The sequence below is a fragment of the Tamandua tetradactyla genome, chromosome 21, assembly GCF_023851605.1.
Source record: "Tamandua tetradactyla isolate mTamTet1 chromosome 21, mTamTet1.pri, whole genome shotgun sequence".
In the NCBI taxonomy this organism is placed as follows: Eukaryota; Metazoa; Chordata; class Mammalia; order Pilosa; family Myrmecophagidae; genus Tamandua; species Tamandua tetradactyla.
In genome coordinates, this window is record NC_135347.1 from 15,655,211 (window position 1) to 15,679,586 (window position 24,376).

General features: G+C 38.2%; 1 long non-coding RNA gene across 2 annotated transcripts in view; it reads right to left on the reverse strand.

Moving 5' to 3' along the window:
* LOC143665287 (uncharacterized) overlaps positions 1-24,376 on the reverse strand; it is a 313,239-nt gene that overhangs the window by 243,993 nt on the left and 44,870 nt on the right. For both annotated transcript variants that reach the window (XR_013166837.1, XR_013166836.1), the window contains exons 2-3: positions 8,708-8,766; positions 8,246-8,310 (exon numbers count right to left, since the gene is read on the reverse strand). This is a non-coding gene — a long non-coding RNA (uncharacterized LOC143665287). The remainder of the gene's footprint in view (positions 1-8,245; positions 8,311-8,707; positions 8,767-24,376) is intronic.

Below are 24,376 nucleotides of genomic sequence, written 5' to 3' on the forward strand. Positions count from 1 at the left end.
TCACAAAAGCACTTCTTTGTGGAGAATTTTTAAACTGCTGCCAGTCCTGAAATAAGTGCTCCTGTTTCATTTGGACAGGGATCTGAGCTTCTGTCGTTTTCTTAAATGTTTTATTGCAGGTTGAGCAGGTCCCTAGGTGCGGCAGTTTGACTGGGTACGGTGGAAATTCTGAAGCAGATCAGTCTGTCATCTCCTCCCCCACACTTTATTCAGCTAGCAGGCTGTGTGCTGTCAGCCTTCAGGGGGATAAAACAGCTTTTGGACAAAACAAGTCAGACCCTACCCTGCTGCCCTGCAGATTCCTGCTGTCAGCCATGACTCTGGGCCACACCAAATGCCAGGCCTAAGGAAACAAACAAGAACCCAAAGAGCAGAGGTGGCAGCATCCTCTATTTCAGTGACATTCTTCTTCATAAGAATATTGGCTAAAACCTCAGGTTAAGAAGAGCCGTTAGGCAGTAACACTTCAATGCTTTATTTCACTGCCTGTGTTTAATTCATTTTAATTTAAACTCAGGAAAGAGAGCTTAATTAGAGCCATGGAACTTTACCTGCTATACTTTGGGGAGCAAGAATTGTGCCTTCACCACATGCCTCAGAGTTTGTGTCTGGCAGAGGCGATCTCTCCAAATTTTGGAAGCAGACACATTCTCATGTAGAACACCAGAGGAAAATGCCTGCCGGTCTCCAATCTCCTTAACAAAGAGAGTTAATCAATTTCAGTTCAGTCAATCAACAGGTATGAATTCAATACCTGCCATGTGCCTAACTTGAGGATCTGGAAGAAACAAAGCTTTGAGCTGGACTGAAGTCAGAAACAGCCAGGGGAATCTTTATTCCAATATCAGCAGCTGTAGGGAAGAAGAAAAACAGAACTGATTTCTCCCCTTCCACAGTTTAATGGAATATGTTTACATATTAAGAGAACAAAGAACGGAAAGAGGAAAAAACTAGTGTAGGTCATACAATTTAAGTGAAATAAATTAGCTATATTTCATGACTTATTTTTTTGCTACAAGTAAACCTCTATAATATATTCTTCACACTTTTTTAATTTGAGATAAATCTTGGGATTAAGGAACTACATTCCCAATAGGCCCTGTCACTATAGAAAAACAATTTGACCACAAGAGTCTATTTCTTGGTAATGCATATCAAAAACATAACAGAGAAAGTCTCTACCTTATGATAAGGGACAGAGCCTAGTCAAATTTAATCTTACCTAAAACCTTCTCCTCAGCCTAATTAATCAATTAATATGATTCTGGGTTTAGCTCACTAAGTCAAAAAGTCCCTTTAACCTTCAACATTCTTATCAGCTCACAGAAAGGAAATTGAAGGCACAGTCCCTGAATACACAAAGAGATTCTAGCCCAAGGTGATTGCTTTCTTTGCAAACTTCTTTACCCACAACAAAGCTGTGGCTTCTAATCAGGGATAAGTAAAAGTCTTATGACAATTTTATTTCACACTTCTCTTCTCAAAGGAAAGATGCACACTTTCTGATTCCATAGAAGGACCAGATGATACAGAAGTTCAGGACATGGTCCCTGCCCCCCAAGAAGCTCCTGAGAAAATCTAGCATTTGACAATGAAAAGTCGATTAAAGGTTCAGCCACCTGACTCTAACTAAAATTGGAAATCAGAAAAAAGGGATTTTAGTGTAGACGGAAGAAGATGGAGGACATGGAATTTGAGTAAATCTTGTCTTAGTGGCTTTATTTTGTTTTCTGGCCTCTTTCCACAGGATCAGTCAATCCCGTTCACTGGTCTGCTCCCTTCCCAGCAACACCTTCCCTAATGAACTGAGGCACGGCTCTCCCAAACGCTGTGCTGTTCGGCAACCCACATCCCCGTTCCTCATTCTGTGCTATATATATATATATATATATATATAGCACAGAATGTCGCTGCCAGCTCAGTTTTACCTCTATTTTCCTACTCTGGCAGTTATGATCTCTCGTAGTAATGCTTTCGTTTTAATAGAATAAGTTGCATGTACTGTGTCATTCACTAAAATGAACTTTCTCTGTGTCAAGGTCCAACATTTTGAAATAGGAGCATCACTGTTCAGCGCCAACCCAGAAAATCACTATGTCCTACAACCTAGCACTTTGCCTTCCTGTGCCTTTCTGCTCCCCACCACTGGCTGGCAGACTCAGAACCAGAACTCTGCAGATGTCTGGTTGCATCCACATTCTGGTCTCTCACAGCTATGGGCTCAAGGGCCCCATAACTCCATAAACCTTGCTGACTCTTCTCTAATCTTAACCAGCCTGGAAGACACAGTCTGTATGATGATTTATACTCTGACAACTTACTAAATCTTCCATAGCATTTCAATACGTAGAACCAGACGCTCTACCAGACTGTTTCCTTGTGCAAATTTAATTGGCTGTTAGACTCAGAGTATCAAGTATGAAGTTGGTGAAAGTTCATTCAGAGCAAGGCCAGGTTTCCTCTAAGTTGTTCCTGAAAATAGAGCACTTACTTTATTTTTTATCACTGCCTTTCTCTTCATTTACCACATTAGGAAAAAAGAGCTTTTGGCATAAGCAAAAATGCTGCCAAAGTCCAGGGTGATTTTAATAGACATTATGGGAAAGAACATTCTTTTCTCTCTTGTCACAGAGAAGGAGAAAAATTCCTATTGCCATTGTGAGGGATAGAAGCTGTTTTGACCATGTTCTCAAAAGCATTTTGTTGCCACAACTTTTAACTCAATTATCCAACAAATATTTATTGATCCTTACCAAAATGGCCCAAAGTTAAACCCAATTCCCTAAAGAAATATTAAGTTCTCAACACACAATGAGATCTGCAATGTCCTCCTTAAATTGCTCGAGGTCTATTATTTCAAGGTTTTCTAGAATCTAAAGTTTTAATCTAGAAGCCCATTCAGAGGAAAGCTTTTCAGGGATGGTGTAGTAAAGAGATCTGAACAGGAAATGTTGCAGAATCCTTTCCTGTACCTTCTTCGCCTTCTAAACCTCATTATAAGCTTACTGGAGAACCACCATAGGATAAAATGACATATATCTCAAATACAGAGGGAGATGAGGAGTAAAGAAAAGTGATATTTTAGTAAATATTGTAAAAATCTAAGCTAAAGCTCAATCATTTCAGAACTCCAACATTGGTGACTCCAAAAGAATGGAAGAGAACATGCAGCAACCTGGGTATACAAAGAAATGGGAATGAGAGAATAATGACAAGTATATCCTGGAACAAGGAATAAACACAAATAAGATGCAAGAAAGAGGAAAAAGACAATCAGAAACACTGAAAAGGGGATAGTGCACAAAACTGTACCTTAAAAATCTGCAGTATTTTCTACTTTTAATTCCCAGGCAAGACGTTCCCCTGTGTGGACGTCATGCTTTAGAGGTCCCGTCTCTCACCCTCCTCCATCCACATCCCTTTCCACAGAGAAGGGTCAAGTGGACAGGCCCATTTATGATTTGTTCCTCCCCTGTCATGTTATGCCTCAGTACAGAGACTCTGAAATTACTGCCCCATTGGTCCTAATTCCAATTATAGGGTCTGCTTGGGTCTCTCTCTGATCCATCCTTCTGATAGTCCACCACTCTGCTTAACTCTTGGCCCAAGGATGAGCAAGGACAGCTGATGTGCTGTGTTTGAATAGACCTCCAGACTGGGGTATTCACCCTTTCACCTGAGACTTCACCTGGACATAGCCAGAAGTGGGAAGATAAGGAGGACAGGCTATGTGTCAGAAGTTGGAGGAAATGCCAAAGCCTGGCCTTCCAGCATCAGGTTTCTTTAAGGGACTTAAAAGGGAAATGCTGTTGGGGGTAGGAGTGTAGACAGCAACTCATGGGAAGAGGAAACTCTGATAGGAGTGAGATGATACCCTGAAACTGCAGTACTCAAGATTTTCACCAGATGGCTGGGAGGTTAGAGGTGATGGATAAGCCAGCAGTTGAGCTTGGAGGGATAAAAAGACCTCTCCCACCAAAGAGAGGAGGAGTAAAATCAGGGGGATTATAAGAACGAACATAAGCCACCAGGGGACCCAGCAAGTAAAGGAGAAATCCTTTCCCCTCCCCTCCTCCCACCCCAACCGGTGGCTATCACCAATGAGTCTTCTACAAATAATCATGATATTTGGCAAATAGTCAATTAATTTTGAATTTATACCATATATAGCTATTTGATATGAACTGCCATTTTGTACATAGCTTTTAACTTTTTTCTGTGAAGGCATATTTCCCAAGATAGAAGCATATAACATACTTATTTAACAGTTTGTTAGCTTGATTTATAATGTTAAACATTTAGACATGTGGCACATGGGCCTCCGTTTGCACCCCTGCGTACACCATGCAAATGTGAGCGGCAGACCTGCCATTCTCATCTGAGAGAAGCCACTGCCAGAGTGTGAGCCCCAAAGATGAGCCCGAAGCTGGGTTTACTTCTGTCCTTTTAAGTAACCTGAGAATAATTTTATGAGACTGAGAAGACATATAAGAATACAGAGATTAAGATGCTTGGCCAAGATCACCTAACTAGTAAGGACTGGAAACTCCAAGGAAATTCTAGGCAACACCAAAGCATCCTGTTTCACATAGATTACACCTCAATTTCATCCAACGTAAGTGATGTAGATACAAGGGGCAGCTTGGTTCTTTGATTTGTTTTTTTCATTTAGAATGGGGAAAATGAAACCAACAAGCTAAAATTGAGTGAACTACTGGAGGGGGAATTGCTCTGTAGGGTGTGTGTGTGTGTGTTTGTGTGTGTGAGTGTGTGTGGTGTGATGTATAAATGAGAGAAAGAAAGAGAGAGGAGAGAGGGAGAGAAGGAGGAAGAAAGGGAGAGAGATTTGTGGGCTATTTGAAATAACCAGCAAAGGCCAAGTTTACGATTCATATTCTCGCATGAATCACTGATAAATTCCTTCTGCTAATAAAGATCAGAGCCTTCTTAGGATTTTAGTCTTCATATTTAAAAACGAGCTTCTACTTTCAGATCCTCTACAAATGTAACGGTCAAAAATCTAATACATTCCCCTATTACTTTTATTGTCTTTCTAAATCATATATCAGATCATGTTATTCCCCTACTTTAAAATGTTATTAGATCAATCTAAATTCTTTTGCATGACAATCAAGGCCTTTTATTATCTATATCAATCCTGCCAACTGAATGTACATATTATGCATAAATATGCCAAAATGCATGTCATTCCCCAAACAGGCCTTAACATTTCATCTCTGTGGTGCTGGTTTACTGTGAGTCCCTTGCCTTGTCTACTATGTCTGTTGAAATTTTATTTATTTATTCTTCAAGATTCATTTCAGAATGATTTCTACCCTAAAGTCATTTCACCAACTATATGCTAGATGAGTGGTTACCAAAACCTTTGGAATATATGGATTACCAATATAAAAAATTAAAACCTAATATAGGATTATTTATAATAAATAAATATTATAATATATTTCAAAGGTTACAACAAAAAAAGGAAAAAAATCTCAGAATAAATTACAGTTCTTTTCAACTTCCTATGAATTGGTTTCATGAAAATATCATTCATTTCTCATATTGCCACAGGAAAAAAAATTGCCATGAACCAGCACTGGGACCCCTACCCTAGACTGCAGGTGAGTTGGTTGTTCCATTAATTGTCTTCTAATAACTTGCAAAGATTTATTACATTGAGTTGTAACTATTTACCAGATCTCTCTCTCCTCTCACTGATTGTTGATTTTTTTTTAGTATGGTATGGCCTTTTTTATTATTTTAATTTTATTCTTCTCCATATCCCAGGCATCTAGAACATAACTGGTGCTCAGTACATGTCTGTAAAATTAAATTTTGCACAAATGACTCTGTGTATAGAAGGAATGCCAAGGGAAACTGGTCCCAGACAAAAAACAGTATCTACCCAGTAAGAGAATAGTTTCTTTCCTGGATATTTTTATCATTGATGATTCCTGCACTATCAAACCTCACTCACTGAGATTCTTCTAACACAAAGTGTGTTCTAGTTTGCTAGCTTTCAGAATGCAATATACCAGAAATAGAGTGGCTTTTAAAAAGGGGAATTTAATAAGTTGCTAGTTTACAGTTTAAGGCCAAGAAAACGTCCTAGTTAAAACAAGTCTATAGAAATGCCCAATCAAAGGTATCCAGAGAAAGCTATCTTGGTTCAAGAAGGCCGATGAAGTTCAGGGTTTCTCTCTCAAGTAAGTAGGCACATGGCGAACACAGTCACAGTTTCTCTCTCATCTGGAAGGGCATATGGCGAACATGGCATCATCTGCTAGTTTTCTTTCCTGGCTTCCTCTTTCATGAAGCTCCCCAGGAGGCATTTTCCTTCTTCATCTCCAAAGCACTGGCTGATGGACTCTCTGCTTCATTGTGCTACAGCATTCTCTGCTCTCTCTGAATCTCCATTCTCCAAGATATTTCCTCTTTTATAGGACTCCAGAAGCTTATCAAGACCCACTCAAATGAGTGGAGACATGTCATCACCTAATCCAGTTTAACAACCACTCTTGATTAAATCACATCTCCAGGGAGATGATCTGATTACAGTTTCAAACATACAGTATTGAATAGGAACTATTTTGCCTTTATGAAATGGGATTTAGATTAAAACATGGCTTTCCTAGGGGATATACATCCCTTCAAACCAGCACAGGGTGTTTTGCTGGAAACAGCAAATAAACAAAGTTCCTATCTTCTAAATTATAATTTCCCCTTCTTATTCATCATATTTTGAAATCATCTTCTTCCTTATCATGCAGCGTTCAAAGGATTTCACCAAATGAGAATTTATTCGCTCTCTGAGGTCACCTGAATATTAGTTATATAACAAATAAGGTAATAGCCTAACACACTGGATTAAGCAGAAGGGAAATTCATTTGTTAACATAGCTGAAAAGTCACTTTAGCTAAAGCTTGATCCAGCACTCACTGAGGGCACTCTGAACCTCATTTCTTCCATCTTACCACTCTGTCTTCAGCACAGTTTTTTTCATTTAGGGTCGGCTAGCTCCCAGAAGCTCCTTGGGCTATATGATTTTTCTTCCTCATCTTGCAGTAAATAAAATATAACTGCCCCTGTATTCTCACAAATTCAATCTAATATAAGGTAGTCTAGATTACCTACCCACACTGAACTAAAGTAAGTGGAATAATTTTCAGTGATTGACTGGGTCCAAATCTCAAGTTCTAGCTCTAAAGCAAGGAATAGAGCCAGCTTTCCAGGAAACACATAGATCCCCAAATGGAAATTTGGCATTTTTGGAAGGAGGTAAAGGAGCCATAGTTTTTGGCAACAAATGTCCACCAGAATCTGTAAAAGTAATAATTTTCTGAAAACAGAGGTATCCTTGAAACCTGAGGGCTTTCACAAACATACCTATGGGTGTTTAAAAATCTCTCTCTCAAAAAAAAAAAAAAAAAATGCGATGCCCTTTCAAAACTTTTATTCCACCCACACAAAAAGGAGCCACATTATTCGTTCTTTAACAAAGTGGAATTTAAAGATCTCTTCTGGAAAAAGATGGATGAAGATAAAGGGGCTGCTTGAGGAGCTGACCCAGAAAGTAATGATTAATTACATTCTTGCAGGCTGAGCTGTCGAAAGTACTAGAGGGCATCATCTTTCTTCCAGCTTCTAAAGAGGCCCAAAGATTCTTTGCCTGTGGCAGTGAGATATGAATGGAAGGTTAGTCATTTGATCCTTCCACAGAAGCAATAATTCACTGCCTCCAAACGGAGCTTTCCAAAGGAACACATTTGAGGGACTCTATCAGACCAATCCACCTTGCTAAAATGGAGAGATTCTTAGAAGCTATTTTAATGGAAGATGGCTTTTACCTGAAGAATTCAGATTGGTTGCCTGTCTAGCATAAAATCCTCCCATGAATACTTCAAATAGACCAACATGATGTAAGAAATGACCAATGTTTATGATCTTAAGGCTGATAATGAACAGTCAGGCTCAAATTTTATTTGTCATACAATTGCTGGTTGAGACTTCAACTCCAGTTATAACATTAATTACCCTTAAGATAAAATGATGAAGCAATGGCCCCATTGAATCACATCTCCCTGTATTCAAGCTCTTAGGTAGGACCCCACCCAACACACACACACACACACACACACACACACACACATACACACTGACTCTGGGATTGGCCTAGTGACTTCCCTTGGCCAATGGGCCAGCACACATGTGGCACACAGAGGCTTGAAAAGTACTTACCCACTGCGGCTTGTTCTTTCTCCTGAGAATTCTTCTACTACCAGGTGAAAAAGGCCAATAGCCTCCTGGAGGATGAGAGAGTAAACAGAGTGAAGCTCCCGCTGACTCAGTCACCCCAGTTATGCCAGGCATCTCAGCCCAGGCCCAAAGGCACATGCAAACCCAGCCATCAGCAGATGAGGCAGAGATGACGTGTACCAAACTGAGCTCAGCCCATGCTGTCAACCTACAGAACTGAGAGCAAATGAATGGTGTTGTTTTGAGCCATGCAGTTTTGGGTTGTTTTGGTATACTACAGACTATAGTTGGCACAACCCTCATATCTTAAAGGACATAGCAAGTGATCAATAAATGTTTTCTGAATTACTTAATCTAATTGCATTGGCCATCTTTCTGAATGTCATTAACTATATCTGTAAAGAACTTTTCTCATGGAATATCAGAAAAGGTAAAAGATCTTACTTCTTGCTTTATTCAAAAGAAGACATATAGAAAGCCATCTTCCAATTAGTGTAGCAAATCTATAAAACAGAAGTTTAAGAGTAAATTAAGTTATTCACCTAAAATGTTTAGCTCAGTTTGTGGACCTCAATATATGTTATTACTGAGGCTATTGAGGACAGTTGTGGGTGAGGGAAAGGGTGACAATGATGACTCTAAATTTATCAAGTGGAGGGGCTATTTTAAGTCCATATTTTATTCACAGTGCATTACTAATACTAATACCATGGATATAGGAAAATTTGAGGTCTATAATGAAGAGAATGATACTAGGTAACAGAAAAAAGATTTTAAATTATTATTCTGTTTTAAAAACATTGTTATTCTTCAGTCTGAGAATTCATACTTTGTTTAATTATAAAAATTCCTTAACTTTTCATATATAACCTGTTTCCCATTCTCTTTATTGCAGACTTGGTACTGAAATCATCTTTATTAACTGTTCTTTAATTTTTTCTCTCTTCTTATCTCTACCAGGCACCCTAGGTATTTTCCTTAAATTGATCTTTTTAGTTCAACTAATTTTCTCTTCATCTACACCTAATCTATTTAACTCATCCCTTATGCTTTTAATTTTAAGGAACATATTTCTCAATCCTGAAAATCTATTTGGTTCTTTATTTCCAATCTGCCAATGTCTTGCATACTGTTTTGTACTTTGTGGTTTCAATTTATTTTTTTTACTTCTTTAATTACAGTAAATATTCTTATGTAATAGTTTCTTTCTTATTTAAGATGTTAAAGTCTTAGGATATTAATTATTCTGTTGTTTGCATCTGCTCACTCTTGCCTAATTTATAATTTGTAAACATGAGTTTATCTTCAGAGATTAGTGTTTATTCTTTGGGAATCCTATGTGCTCTGGTTTATAAAAATATTGAAATAGAATCATTTCAGGCTCAATATACTTGTAGAGTAAAGGGTTTCAATTGTTCCAGACCATTTTTAATGCTCAAGAACCAGATCGAATGTCAGATCCTTTCTGGCTAAGCTCTAGTCAGAAGCTTGGCAGGCTCCATTCAAAACGCACTCTTCGACATATCTAACATAGATAAATTTATTCCTCCCCTCTCCCTGAATCATAGATTTCACACTTGCTAATTTCTAACTTGTCATAAGCCCACAGCCTGAATCCACAAACAATCTTCCTCCCTCCCGGTTCTCATTCAATTCTCATTTCTTCTCTATTTTAAGCTTTTCCCTTCACTTCCCCCTTTTTGGTCTCAAGTTTACCTAAAGTTTATCTAGAGTTCAGCTCTACCTCTGAAGCCTATTCCATCTGCGTTGTAATGATTTACTAAAATTCCATTTCAGCATCATAAATTAAGGGTATCATAAGATGACTCTGATCTTAAGTAGAAGTGCATAGAACACATGTAGAATTTGGTTGGGGTGGTGAGGGAGGTATATTTCTTTACAAGATTTGTTTATGACTCTAAGACTGGCTGCCACCTTAGAATAGACTTTATTCTTCATAAACAAATTTTCTTTAGAACAAAATTGTCCTGGCCTTCAGAATATTCACCTTAAATCTTCTCTCATCAAGAGACTGCCCAAAACAATGATGGCTCTGCAATATTTTAAATTTTAAGGTTAAAGATTGATATTAGCTCCAGAAAGACTAGAAACCAGTTTGTTGTTCAGGCAAGACTCTTGCAAAAGAAACCACTGAGGGGTTATAAGCAGGGTCTAATTTTCTGAAACTTATGGCAGTTACAGTTGCCACTAAGCAAACTCACTGGAGATTTCTGAGCAGTTAAAAAATGTATTTTTTTTACAGAATTTCTCAACTTAGAAATGAGAAAATAGATATGCACCCAACTCCAGGTATGGAAGCAGCCTTGAGATTTCCCTCAGCTGTATAAGTAGTAGAAAAAGAAAGCAGTGACCATGAGGGGATGGTAGGAACAAAGTAGAGGACCCCATACCCATTAACCAACTCACTTTGCAGGAAGAGAAACAGTGAGCACATACTCGACTCAAACAGGCAGGGACTGGGGGGACATCCAGGGAAGAAAGGATCCAGAGATGGTCAGGGATATGGCTACTCATTAATTTAGCAGAGTTTAGTAAGAACCTTCTACAAATAAAGCACTGCCATGCAAGAGATAAAGGTAGTGCAAGAGATAAAAAATTATTTCAGACTGCCTCTCTACTCTCTATAATTCTCTAATCCCGTATAAAACAAAAAGGTGATGGAATGGCAAGTGCAAGTTTTACTTCAGTCATATAGATAAAGATTTAAAGGCATTCAGTAGAAAAAAATATCTGGCCCTGGTTAGAAAAATTAATAAATCAGAAGTTTATTACTAGTACTCTACCAACAGGCCAAAAATTCCCTGAACAAAGTCAAATTTGCTTAAATATTAAGTCAAGGGGAGACCAGCAGCCCCCAGTCCTTATGTCACCATTTATATCTTCAGAACAAAATAAAAGAAGTACACTCTAAGCCTTGGAAGCCACAGGCATTTTCACCAATGCACCTATCCCTCTGGGGGTAGCTAGAGTGTGACAGTGCCTTGTCAAGAAAGCAACTTCTGCTCTGTTTTAGGGATTAGCTATAATTAGCCACCTGAAAAATACTATTGTCTGTTTCTTGAATATACAGGAAGTACATAAAATGTCATACCACACATAGCTTGTAAAGTCCTACAAAACTCTATTCAACATCAAACTGCCAGGAGTCCTTGTTTGAGATTCATGGTCAGGTTCATGTGCCAACTTGGCCAGGTGGTGGTACCCATTTGTCTGGTTGGACAAGTGCTGGCCTGTCTGTTTTTATGAGGACATTTCATGGACTTAAATCATGATTATTGGCTGTATCTACAGCTGATTCCATTTGTAACCAGTTAAGGAGAGTGCCTTCTGCAATGAGTGATGCTTAATTTAATCACCAGAAGGCTTGAAGGAGGATTCAGAAAGACACTCTTCCTGCTTTAGCTGGTGAGCCTCTCCTGTGGCGTCTTTGCAGACCTTCATTGGAGTCACCAGTTTGCAGCCTGTCCTACAGAACCTGGACTGTATGCTCCCGCAGTTACATGAGACACTTTTATAAATTTTATAGCCACAAATATTTCCTGCTAATTCTGTTTCTCTAGAGAACCCTAGCTAATACAGGGATGAAATCATGTCACTCACAAAAGACATGCTCAAGGGCGGGCCGCGGTGGCTCAGCGGGCAAAGTGCTTGCCTGCTATGCCGGAGGACCTCGGTTCGATTCCCGGCCCCAGCCCATGTAACAAAAAAAACGGAGAAACAGAATACAATAAAACAAGAAAATGTTTAAAGATGTTTCCCTTTCTTCCTTCCTTCCTTCCTTCTATCCTTCCTTCCTTCTCTCTGTCTTTCCTTTAAAAAAAAAAAAAAAAAAAAAAAAAAAAAGACATGCTCAAGTCTTAATGCACATTCTTGTAGTTGTGTATTCATTTGCAGATAGAACCTCTGATGATATTATTAGTTAAGGGGTGGACTTATTTGTGGGTAGTCTTCAAAGATCCTATTTAAATGAGGCCAAATGGAATCAGGATGGGCCTTAATCCATATGACTGGAATACTTGTATAAGCTAAGGAAATAGGGACACAGTCTGTCAGTTGAAGTCAGAAGTCAGTGGAAATCAGAGAAACATCACTCTGCCATGTGACAGAGGATTTCCAAAACACTGCAGACTGAGAAAAAGCAAGCTCTGCCAACACCTCATTGCTAGACTTCTACCTTCCAAAACTGTGAGACAATAAATTCCCATGGTTTAAACCAGCAAGTTGTGGTATCTGTCATACCAGCCCTGGCAAACTAAGACAGTCCTCAACTCTAAGAGGACTCTCTAGGTTTCTGGTCTACAAAATCAGTAGGTTAGTCCAGATTATTTCTAAAGCCACTTTAGACCTGGATTTTATGAGTAAGAGATTTTTAGGTTGCCAAGTGCCTTCTGTTATGTTGCTTATTTGGTGACAACATTCGTATAAGCTAATTTTGGTAAAACCATCCTAAATACAGTTGACTTAAATAGGAATTTATTGTATACTCCTTCTTCTTTGCTTTTTCCTAAATGTTCATAGCCTCTGCCCTGCCTTCTACAACATGAGTAAATGAGTATCCATTTTGCCCCTTAATCATCACGCTGAAAGTCTTCAAATCCAAGTGCAAAATGATGGCTCCTCAGAGGCGACAGCATGCAATTAGATGTCTGCAGTTTTGCATATTCCAAGCAAACAATTTAAAATGTCAAATAGTGAGCAGTTTCTTTGTGTTCCATAAAAAGACTCCTCCTGCTTCCCCCAGACAATCCATTTGCAGAATTGCTAGTAAATCAACATAATTTGTTTTCCCTGAGACTAGGTTCTGCTAGGGAAACCTCCTTCAAAATTGCTGAAGCCACAGCAATTATATAAAATTATTGTATCTCACAATGAGGAACTTCCCTGTAATTGGTCATGCAAATGAGGAACAATAATACATATATTAGACAGAGAATTCTCCTTGCAAGGCAGCTTGTTTTTCCCGTTAGTTTAATTTCATCAGTGTTTCCTTTGTTTCATAAAACGGCTGAACTCTACAATTCAGCAGCTATTACATATCCCAGGAACACACACTTTGCTTGCATGAATTCAAATATTTGCAGTGTCTGAATGCAAATACACCATCATTGTGACATCTCTACTATAGAATGGAGAATAATTAGGCTTTATTTTTAAGCAGCTGACAGGCAGATTTTTTCCAAAAGCTCTAACAGAAAGCCTGCAGGCAAGTCAATAATATCTAATTCCACATACCTGGTACCACCAAAGAAAATGGATCAGTGCCCTAGGCAGGCCCTTTGTGCTTCACTTTCCCTGAAAGAGAGAACTAGTCCAAGACAAGTAAAAACCCACATTTCTGCAAAGGTGATATGTTCTGGAAGCAAAAAGAAAGCTAAATGAGAGCTGAGAAACCTGGGGTCCTAGCATAGCTTTAGAATTGACTAGCTGTCTGACTACTCTCAAGTCAATTTGCTTCTCTAATCCTCCATTTCCTCAAAACAAAATGAAGGACCTGAGATAAGTGATCTCCATGCTACCCTTTTACTATAAAATAGTAGCACCTACCTATGATAAAGGATTGCTATTACACAAAAGGTTGCTATGAAATTATGGCAAGAACATGGCCTTAGCATTTTTGACAGGGTTGGAGGCTGAATTCCAATTTTAAGGTACTAGCTATACGAGTTTGTACTAGTTACTAGCTCAGTAACCTTTAGCTTTTTCATCTATAAAATGGATTGTAGGGAGAAGTAAACATTCACCTGATAAATCATTATCACTAAAAAACCTGTTAGTTTCTGCCAGAAAAATTAAAGGCAATCCTAGTTAAAGCAACAAGAGTCAAGATCATCTAGAGCCCTTACTCCCTGAAATTTTAATTTTTCTTTAAACTTATACACTTGCCTTCATGCTGCTTTCCTTTCCAAACTTGAATACTAAGTTGAAAGAAGAACAATGTATTAGTGGTATATCATAGTGCAAAGGCTACGAGCTGATCTGGATTTAAAACCTGAGTCCATCATTCACTCCAAGCCTGAATTTCTACATCTGTAAAATGAAGCTAATCACATTTTATTGTGAACTATAGCACATATACAAAAAAGCAATAAATTTCAAAGAACATTGTAACAAGAGGTACGGGTCAGAGTTCCACAATTTCAGCTTTTTCCTTCTAGCTTCTCCAAGACAGTAAAGACTAAAAGAAATATCGATGTAATGATTCAATAGTTATACTCATTTGTTAAATTCCATCTTCTCTGTTATAATTCCTCCTTCTCCTTTGATCCTTCTCCCAATATTTTGGGGCACTTGGGCTATGCCAACTCTAACTTTTTCGTGTTGAAAAGGGGTGTTGATAATTCAGGTATGGGAATGGAAGTACTTGATGTTCTTGGAGAGGCTGGCCCCTCTGGGTTTCAGGACTTATCTGGCCTAGGAATCATCTGGATGTTGTAGGTTTCTGGAAAGTAATCTCAGTGTGTGAAACCTTTGTAGAATCCAGATAAGCCCTTGGTGTTCTTCAGGTTTAACAGGAACGGTTTGGGTGGGGTTTGGCAAACCTTGGTAATTAGCAATATCTAGCTGAAGCTCAAATGTAAGCAGCCTCTGGAATAGCCTCCAAATTCTATTTGAATGTGCTTAGTCACTAATACCTTATTTTTTTAAATTTCTTTTCCCCCTTTTGGTTAGAAAAACATTGCCAACCCCACAGGGCAATGGCCAGGCTCATCCATTGCAAGTGTCCCACATTGCGAAGGACACTTTCACTTCTAGATGTCATGTCCCACAAAGGAAAGAGGGTAATGATTTTCCTGAAGAATTGAACTTAAAAGGGAGAGAGACCACATCTGAGTAACAAAAAAAGTTTTCTGGAAGTAACTCTTAGGCATAACTATAGGAAGGCTTAGCTTCTCTGTTGCAAAAATAAGCTTAATAAGAGCAGGTCTCAAGATCAAGGGTTTGGCCTATTGACCTGGGAGTTCATAAAGTTTGAGAGAGATCAGGAGTTTCACAGGTGGCAAACTTTAATAGTTTCATATTTTTTCTCTATTCCCTCAAAAGACTTTGCCAGTACTTTTTAATTATCTGTCCAACATACTGTGAGATGTATCCAGTATCACATTAAGCTATATAGAATTACATTCTGAGCTCCATGTGTTTGGGTTGTTTAAATGAGCTATCCAGACAGGTTGAGTTATATTAGGGGCTACAAAAAATTAGGTTTTAGACAAAATAAACCTCTCTTCCTTTGATCTCATGCATCTAGGTGAAGTTCTAAAATACATCCTAACCTTTGTATTCTGATTTACCTTTGTTCCAACCAGATCGGATTTGTTCTTATCTCTAATTGAAGCCTGATGTGTTTTTTTGGTTTCTTTAACAGTTGTGCATGGCAATGCTGAGTTTCAGAGCTGCAGAACTCCAACTCTGAGTCTTAGGTGTCACACAGGTAGCCAAAGTCCCAGGGAGACACAAGGTAATACATATATAGGACAGCTTCTTAAGATCTATAAATAACATTTACAGCTCCAGACTAAATGTGACTGCTACAAGAGCTTACAAATGCGGCCCCAATTTTCTTCTATTTTCTAAAATTACCATAAAATATTTCTTCTTGTTTTTGGCTCATTTTGTACCATATAATGTCCTCAAGGCATTGATTGCATGCTCCAGGACTTTGTTCCTTTGTCATAGCCACACAATATTCCATCATATGTATACACCACAGTTTGCCATTCTACTTCTCAGTCGATGTATCCTTCAGCCACCTCCATCCATTGGGTGTCATGGTTAATGTCCAAAGTTAACAATCCATATCTCACATTATCCTCACTTAGTTGTATAATCATCAGCACCCTCAATTTTAGATATTTTTCATTACTGCAAAGAGGAAAATAACCAGTAAACACACCCTCAACAAACAGACAGAAAATTCAAACCTCCCCTTAACTCTTGTCCATCCCCCACCCCCAATTATTTATCCCTGGTATTGCTCTGGTACTGCTGATGTCTTCCTGCTAAATACAGACCATAGCATGCAATAGTAGTTTTACCCCATACCCCTCCATTATTAACTCTTTGTACAAAATTCATAACTTGAAGTAGTTCATGCAAGAACTATTTATATTTTAATGTTAATTGGTGGGATACATGGCTGTATACAACCCCTTTCAATCATATTCACCTTCAATAATGCAATATTGAGCTGCTTTCACTTCTGTTGATTCCCTTATTCAGTATATACCCAGAATAGCCAAAAACGGTAATACAAACAGACATTTGCCCGCCAATGTTCATAGCAGTATTATTCCCAATTGTCAAAAGATGGAAACAGTCCAAGTGCCCATCGACAGATGCATGGATAAACAAAATGTAGTATATGCAGCAGTAAGATGAAACGAGGTCCTGAAGCAAACTGGACCTCATTAGCAAACTGTTGACCAATCTATAGCTTCTGTGTATCTCTAGAGTCCCTTATATTCTATATTATAAGCCCGAGTTTAACTTTTCCAAGGTCATGATAGCAAAATGATACAGTATCCTTTTGTGTTTGGCTTTTTTCATGCAGCATTATGTCCTCAAGGTTCATCCATGTTGTCATATGCTTCAGGACCTCATTTCATCTCACCGCTGCATATACCACATTTTGTTTATCTACGCATCTGTTGATGGACATTTGGACTGTTTCCATATTTTGGCAACTGGGAATAATGCTGCTATGAAAATTGGCAGGCAAATGTCCATTTGTATTACTGTTTTTGGCTATTCTGGGTATATACCAAGTAGTGGTATTGCTGGGTCATAGGACAACTTGATATTTAGTTTTCTAAGGAACTGCTAAACTGTCTTCCACAACAGTTATACCATTAAATAATCCCATCAGCAGCGCATAAGTGTCCCAATTTCTCCATATCCTCTCCAACATTTGTAGTTTTCTGTTTAATAGCAGCCATTCTTATATGTGTGACAAGGTATTTCATTGTAGTCTTGATCTGAATTTTCCTTATAGATAATGAAAAGGAGCATTTCTATATATGCTATTTAGCCATCTGTATTTGCTCTTTGGAAAAATGTCTATTCATATCTTAAGCTGATTTTATAATTGGGTTGTTTGTTCTTTTTTTGCTGAATTGTATGATTTCTTTATGTATATAGGATATTAGACTTTTATCTGATACATAATTTCCAAATTTTTCTCCCATTGAGTTGCCTGCCTCTTCACCTTTTTGACAAAGTACTCTGAGGTACAGAAGCATTTGATTTTGAGGAGTTTCCATTTATGTTTTTTCTTTCAGTGCTTGTGCTTTGGGGATAAAGTTTAAGCAGCTACTTCCTATTATAATGTCTTGAAGATGTTTCCCTGTATTTTCTTCTAGGAGTTTTATGGTACGGGCTCCTATATTTAGTCTTTGATCCACTTTCCATTAATTTTTGTATATGGTATAAGGCAAGGGTCCTCTTTCATTCTTTTGACTTTTCATATCCAGTTCTCCCAGCTCCATTTATTGAGGAGACTACTCTGTCCCAGTTCAGTGTATTTGGGGACCTTGTCAAAGATCAGTTGACCATAGATTTAGTGGTCTATGTCCACACTCTCAATTCAATTCCATTGATCAATATGTCTATCTTTGTGCCAATACCATGCTGTTTTGTTCATCATTGCTTTATAAGAAGCTTTAAAATCAGTAAATATTAGCCCTCCACTGCATTTTTCTTTTTAAGGATATTTTTAGCTATTCAAGGTCTCTCTCTCTTCCAAATGAATTTGATAACCAACTTTTCCAAGTCTTCAAAGTACACTGTTAGAATTTTAGTTTGTAATTCATTGAATCTGTAGGTCAATTTGGGTAGCAATGACATCTTTACATTTAGCCTTCCTATCTGTAAGCAGGAAATGTCTTTCCAACTAAGATCTTTTATTTCTTTTAGCAATGTTTTACAGTTTTCTGCATACAGGTCCTTTATAATCCTGGTTAAATTTACTCCTAGATACTTGATTCTTTTAGTTGCTATTTTGAATGGATTTTTTTCCTTAATTATCATCTCAGTTAGATCATTGCTTGTGTATAGATGCATTACCAATTTGCCACATTAATCTTGTATCCCACCACTTTGCTAAATTTATTAGCTCAGGAAGGTTTGTCATAAAGTTTTCAGGATTCTCCAAGTATAGTATCATGTCATCTGCAAACAATGAGTTTTATTTCTTCCTTTCCTATCTGGATGCTTTTAATCTCTTTTTCCATTTAGACTTCTAGTAAATTTTGAATAATAATGGTGACAGAGGGCATCCTTGTCTCATTCCTGATCTTAAGGGGAAGTTTCAGTCTCTCACCATTGAGTACGATGCTGGCTATGGGTTTTTCATATGTGTCTTTTATCATATTGAGGAAGTTTCTTTCGACTCCTACCTTCTGAAGTGTTTTTATCAGAAAAGGATGGTGAATTTTGTGGAATACTTTTTCAGCATCATTCAGGATGATCATGTGATTTTCCCTTTGAGATGTTAATGTGCTGCATTATTTCAATTGATATTTTTGTATTGAAACACCATTGCATTCCTGGTATAAACTCCATTTTTTGTGTACAATTCTTATAATGTGTCATTGGATTTGATTTGCTAGTATTTTGTTGAGAATTTTTGCATGCGTATTCATTAGGGACATTGACCTGTAGTTTTCCTTTCCTGTAGTATCTTTACCCAGTTTTGGTATTAGATTGATGTTAGCATCATAAAATTATCTAAGGTAGTGTTCCTTTTTCCTCAATTCTTTAGAAGAGTTTGAGCAGGATTGGTGTTAGTTCTTTTTGGAATGTTTTATAAAATTCCCCTGTGAAGCCATCTGGCCCTGGGCTTTGCTATATAGGAAGATTTTTGATGACTGACTAAATCTCTTTGTGACTGGTTTTTTTGGAATTTCTCTTTCTTCTCAAGTCAGAAGTGTGTTTCTAGGAATATGTCCATTTCATCTAATTTTTTAGTTTGTTGGTGTATAGTTTTTCATAGTATCCTCCAGAGTTTTTTTTTTAATTTCTTCAGAGTCCATGGTAATGACCCTGCTCTCATTTCTGATTTTATCTGTTTGCATCCTCTCTCTCTCACTCTATTTTTTTTTTTTTTTTTTTTTTGGTCAGCTTAGCTAGGGATCCATCAATTCTGTTGATTTTCTCCAAGAATCAATTTTTGGTTTTATTGATTCTTTCTATTGCTCTTTTGTTCTCCCATTCATTTAATTCTGCTTTAACCTTTGTTATTTCTTTTGTTCCATTTGCTTTGGGGTTAGTTTGCTGTTCTTTCTCTAGTTCTTCCAGATAAGCAGTTATTTCCTCAATTTTTACTCTTTCTTCTTTTTTAATATAGGCATCTAGGGCAATAAATTTCCCTCTTAGCACTGCCTTTGGTACATTCCATAAGTTCTGATATGTTGTATTCTCATTTTCATTCATCTCCAGATACTTACTGATTTCTCCAACAATTTCTTCTTTGACCCACTGATTATTTAAGAGTGTATTATTTAATCTCCATATTTGTGAAAGTTCTGAGTCTTTGGTGGTTATTGATTACCAGCTTCAATCTGTAATGATCAGAGAAAGTGCTTTAAATAATTTCAATTTTTTTAATTTATAAAGACCTGTTTTGTGTCCTAGCATATGATCCATTCTGCAAAATGTTCCATGAGTACTAGAAAAGAATATATATTCTGGTGTTTTGGGGTGTAACAATCTATATATGTTTGTTAGGTCTAATTCACTGATCAAATTGTTTAATGTCTCTATTTCCTTGTTGATCCTGTGTCTAGTTGTTCTATCCATGGAGGACAGTGGTGTTTAAATTTCTCCCATTATTATAGTTGAAATGTCTGTCACTGCCTCAGCTTTGTCAATATTTGCCTCATTACTTTGGGGTGCCTTGATTGGGAGCATAAATATCTATGACTGTTATTTATTTGTGGTGAATTTTCCCTTTTATTATTATAATGCCCTTCCTTGTCTCTTATGACATCTTTATATTTAAAGTCTTTTTTTGTCTGATATTAGTATAGCTGTTCCTGCTTTCTTTTGGTTAGAGCTTACATGACACACCTTTCTCCATCCTTTCACTTTCAATCTAAGTGTACCCTTGGGTCTAAGATGAGTCTCTTGTAAGCGACATTTAGATGGATCTTATCTCTTAATCCATTGTGCCAATCTGTATCTTTTAATTGGTGAATTTCATCTTTAGAAATTCAAAGTTATTACTATAAAGGCATTTTTTAATCTACTATCTTATCTTTTGGTTTTTTAAAAATTATTTTTAGTTACTGAGAAATCTCCATACACACATACAGTCCAACCATATCATTCAATCATTGGCTCACAGTATCACCACATCATTGTGTTTTCATCACCATGATCACTTTAGAACACTTGCATCACTCCAGAAAAAGAAAGAAAAAGATAAAAAAAGAACCTATATTTCCCATACTGCTTATCCTCCTCTCATTGACCAACAGTATTTCAAACTACCTAATTTTACCCTTTATGTCCCCCCTATTATTTATTGATTTATTATCCTCATTTTTTACTCATCTGTCTATAACCTAGATAAAAGGAGCATCTGACACAAGGTTTTCACAGTCTCACAAATACATTGTAAAGGCTATATATTTATACAGCCTTCTTTAAGAATCAAGGCTATTGGAACATACTTCAACAGTTCCAGGTACTTCCCTCTAGCTAATCCAATACACCATAAACTAAAAAGGGATATCTATATAATACGTAATAATGACCTTCAAGATGACTTCCTAACTCTGAAATTTCTCAGACACTGAGACTTTATTTTGTCTCATTTCTCTTCCTTTTTGTCAAGAAGGCTCTCTCATTCCCATGATGCCAGGTCCTGACTCATCCCCACACAGATAGGTCCCATATAGGGGGAAGGGCAATGAGTTCACCTGCTGAGTTGGCTTAGAGAGAGAGGCCATATCTAAACAACTAAAAAGGTTCTTTGGGGATGGCAGAATTATCAGTTATCCTTTGGTTTTTGTCAGATATATATGTTCTTTTCCCTCTCTCTCTTTTTATCCTGTAAGTTATTCTTACTGGTACTCTTAACTTCTATGCCCTCCTCCAGACCTCCCTCTCCTGTCTTTTTTTTTCAGCTGACAGAACTTTCTATAGTATTTCTTGTAGGGCAGGTCTCTTATTGACAAATTCTCTCAGACTTTGTCTGTCTGTGAAATTTTTAATCTGTCCCTCACTTTTGAAGGACAACTTGACTGGATAAAGAATTCTTGGGTGGAAGTCTTCCTCTTTCAGGATCTTAAATATATCACACCTCTTCCTTCTTGCCTCCATGGTGCCTGCTAAGTAGCACAAATTCAGCCTTATGTGGTTTCCCTTGTATGTGGTGAGTCTCTTTTCTCTTGTCAGTTTCAGAACCTTCTGCTTCTCTTCTAACATTTGACAGACTGATTTGCATATGTCTTGGAGTAGACCTATTTGGATTTCTTCTATCTGGGGTTCATTGGGATTCTTTGATTTGCATATTTTTGTCTTTTATAACGGTTATGGAATTTTGCCCTATTATTTCCTCAATTAATCTTCCTAGCCCTTTATTCTCTTTTCCTTCTGGGACACTGATGATTCTTATATTTGTACATTTCCTATTGTTTATCATTTCCCCGAGATCCAGATCCAGTTCAAATTTTTCCATCTTTTTTGTCACTGTTCTTTTGTGTGTTGGAATTCAACTGTCCTGTCCTCTAGTCATTTATTCTTTTTTCTGCCTCTTCAAATCTGCTGATATGTCTCTAGTATATTTTTAATTTAGTCTACCATATCTTTCATCTCTGTAATATCAGCTATTTTATAGCATTTATATTTATATCTGCTACTGTTCTTTCAATTTCTTCTTTAGGCTCTTCTAGTGTCTTCTCGACATCCTTCATGTCATTAGCCAACCCATGGAATTTATTTATGAAATTTGTATGAACGTCTTTGATTACTTGTTCCAAATTCTGTGTCTCCTCCAGCGTTTTAATTCGGGCAGTTGACTGGGCCATATCTGCCTCCATCTTCATATGCATTATGATTATCTGTGGGCTTTGAGGCACTTGATTATCTTGATATGTTTATTTTGAAACCTGAATTCCCTCAGTCCTCTAAGGGTTTGTACTTCCCTGAGTTTGTGTTGAATGTCTCCTTTTGAATTTGGTTCATCAGTAATTCCCCACCAAATCACTCCCAAAACTCATGCAACTCTACTTTGAGGATAGACAGCAATTTTCCAGATTACACTTTCCATTTCTTCTTAGCAGATGGTGCTCATGGGCCTCCTCTTCCCCTCAGGCCTGCCTCTCCAAACTGAAGCAGCCAGGTGAGCTCCATGGAGACCTGATGCAATTCCAGCCAGGTCTGTTAGTTCCAGTACAGGCTGAAAGCCACCAACCCTGAGGCTCAGGGGTGGGCAGTTCTCACCTCAGTGGAGATTCTGCTTGGGGCCCTAATGTGTCTCATGGCCTCCAGGGTCCCACTTGGAATGACCTTGGGCTGGAACTGGGTATTTCAGCTGCCTCTGTCCACAGCCACCCTGGAAATGTCTGCTGGTTAGGCATGGCATGGGTCACTGGTGTGCAGGGTAGGGTGGGGCATGGGGCAAGATGCAAAGGCATGGGCTCACAGGGCATAGGGCACGGCAATGCAGGGTGTGAGGACATGGAAGCATGGAGCAGGGCACAGCGCAGGCCATGGAGGCACAGGGTATTAACTGAGGTATAACCCGGGGCACAGCAGTTCTTGCTTCCTCATCCCTGCTTCTCTCTCAGTTCATTCCTGAGGGCTCTGGGCCGCCATATGGAAAGTGGAGGGAGACTCTATGCACTAGCTGGACAGTCTCTATGAGCAGGGAAGGAACATTTGCTGACTTCCAGGTTCCTTGAGGGAGCTCTGGGCTTCAGAGTTGAGGGGGTTGATCTCCCCAGCTAGCTGTAGGGGCAGGAATTTTCCTGGGTACAGTCTCCTGTCCCTAGTGAAGTCATGACTGAGCCTCTTACCCTGTTCCCTGCATCTCAATTCCTCAGCTTTTTCATCCAGGACCTTCCTATACAGTGTATAAATCCCTCTCAGGTCACACACACCATGGAATCGCTGTCCCGGGCATTTTCCTGTCACTTCTCTAGTTGTTGCATGGAACTCAGGCTATCCTCCACCACCATATTCCTGGAACTCTGTATGCATATGCTTTTGTCTGCAAATTCTTCTCTGCTAAGTCCCACTATAAGGTAGATTATGCAATATCAGGAGTATTAATATAATGGGGAGGAAGTTTTCAACGTCTGGATGTTCACACACATGTTTTCTCAGAAACAAATATCTCACAGCTGAAAGTGGGAAAAACTGACTCAGCAGAAGGAAAGTTCAAATACTTTGACCCCCATCTACTTTTATCATTGGGTTTAGGACCTTTGAAGACCTTGAAAATGATTTGTCTTCTCAAAGCTTTTAGGGCCTGTTAAGAGCCAGCATTTTACTGATGAGAAATGCAAAACAAAACACATGAATGTGCTTTGATTCTGCAAAGGAAAGCAAAATGTCATCCTGGAACTGCACAGTTGAATCAGTAAGTAGCTAAACGCCTCTGCAAAAATAATGGCAAAAGTTGATTCTTATGAGGTGACTTGCGTACTGCTTCCTCATAAGGTAGATAGGGGATAGGATTGGGACCCTGAGACCCAGGAAAGTAAAGGTTATAGAGGGGACTCTCAGATTGGAAGATAAATGGTCTCCAGAAAGATAGTGGCAAGACAGAGTCAAGAAGAAAAGAATTAGTACAAGACTTATATATTGCACGTGGCTAGATCCCAGAAGCACCAATACATATATCATGTTTGTTTACTTTTTATGCAGTATAATCCACCTCCTCTCTCCTCTTTTGCCCTGAAACTCAGTAAAATATTTTAAAACATCTGTATCAGTTTGGTGTGGAATATTTAAAAACATCCATGCACATGTTGAAGGAGAGCAAGGAATACAGCTCAGCAATATGGAAAAATTTTCTAAAGGCAGTCAGAGAAATTGCAAGATAATCCCACAGCAGTGCTTCAAAGCTAGGGTGACCAGCAAAGAAAC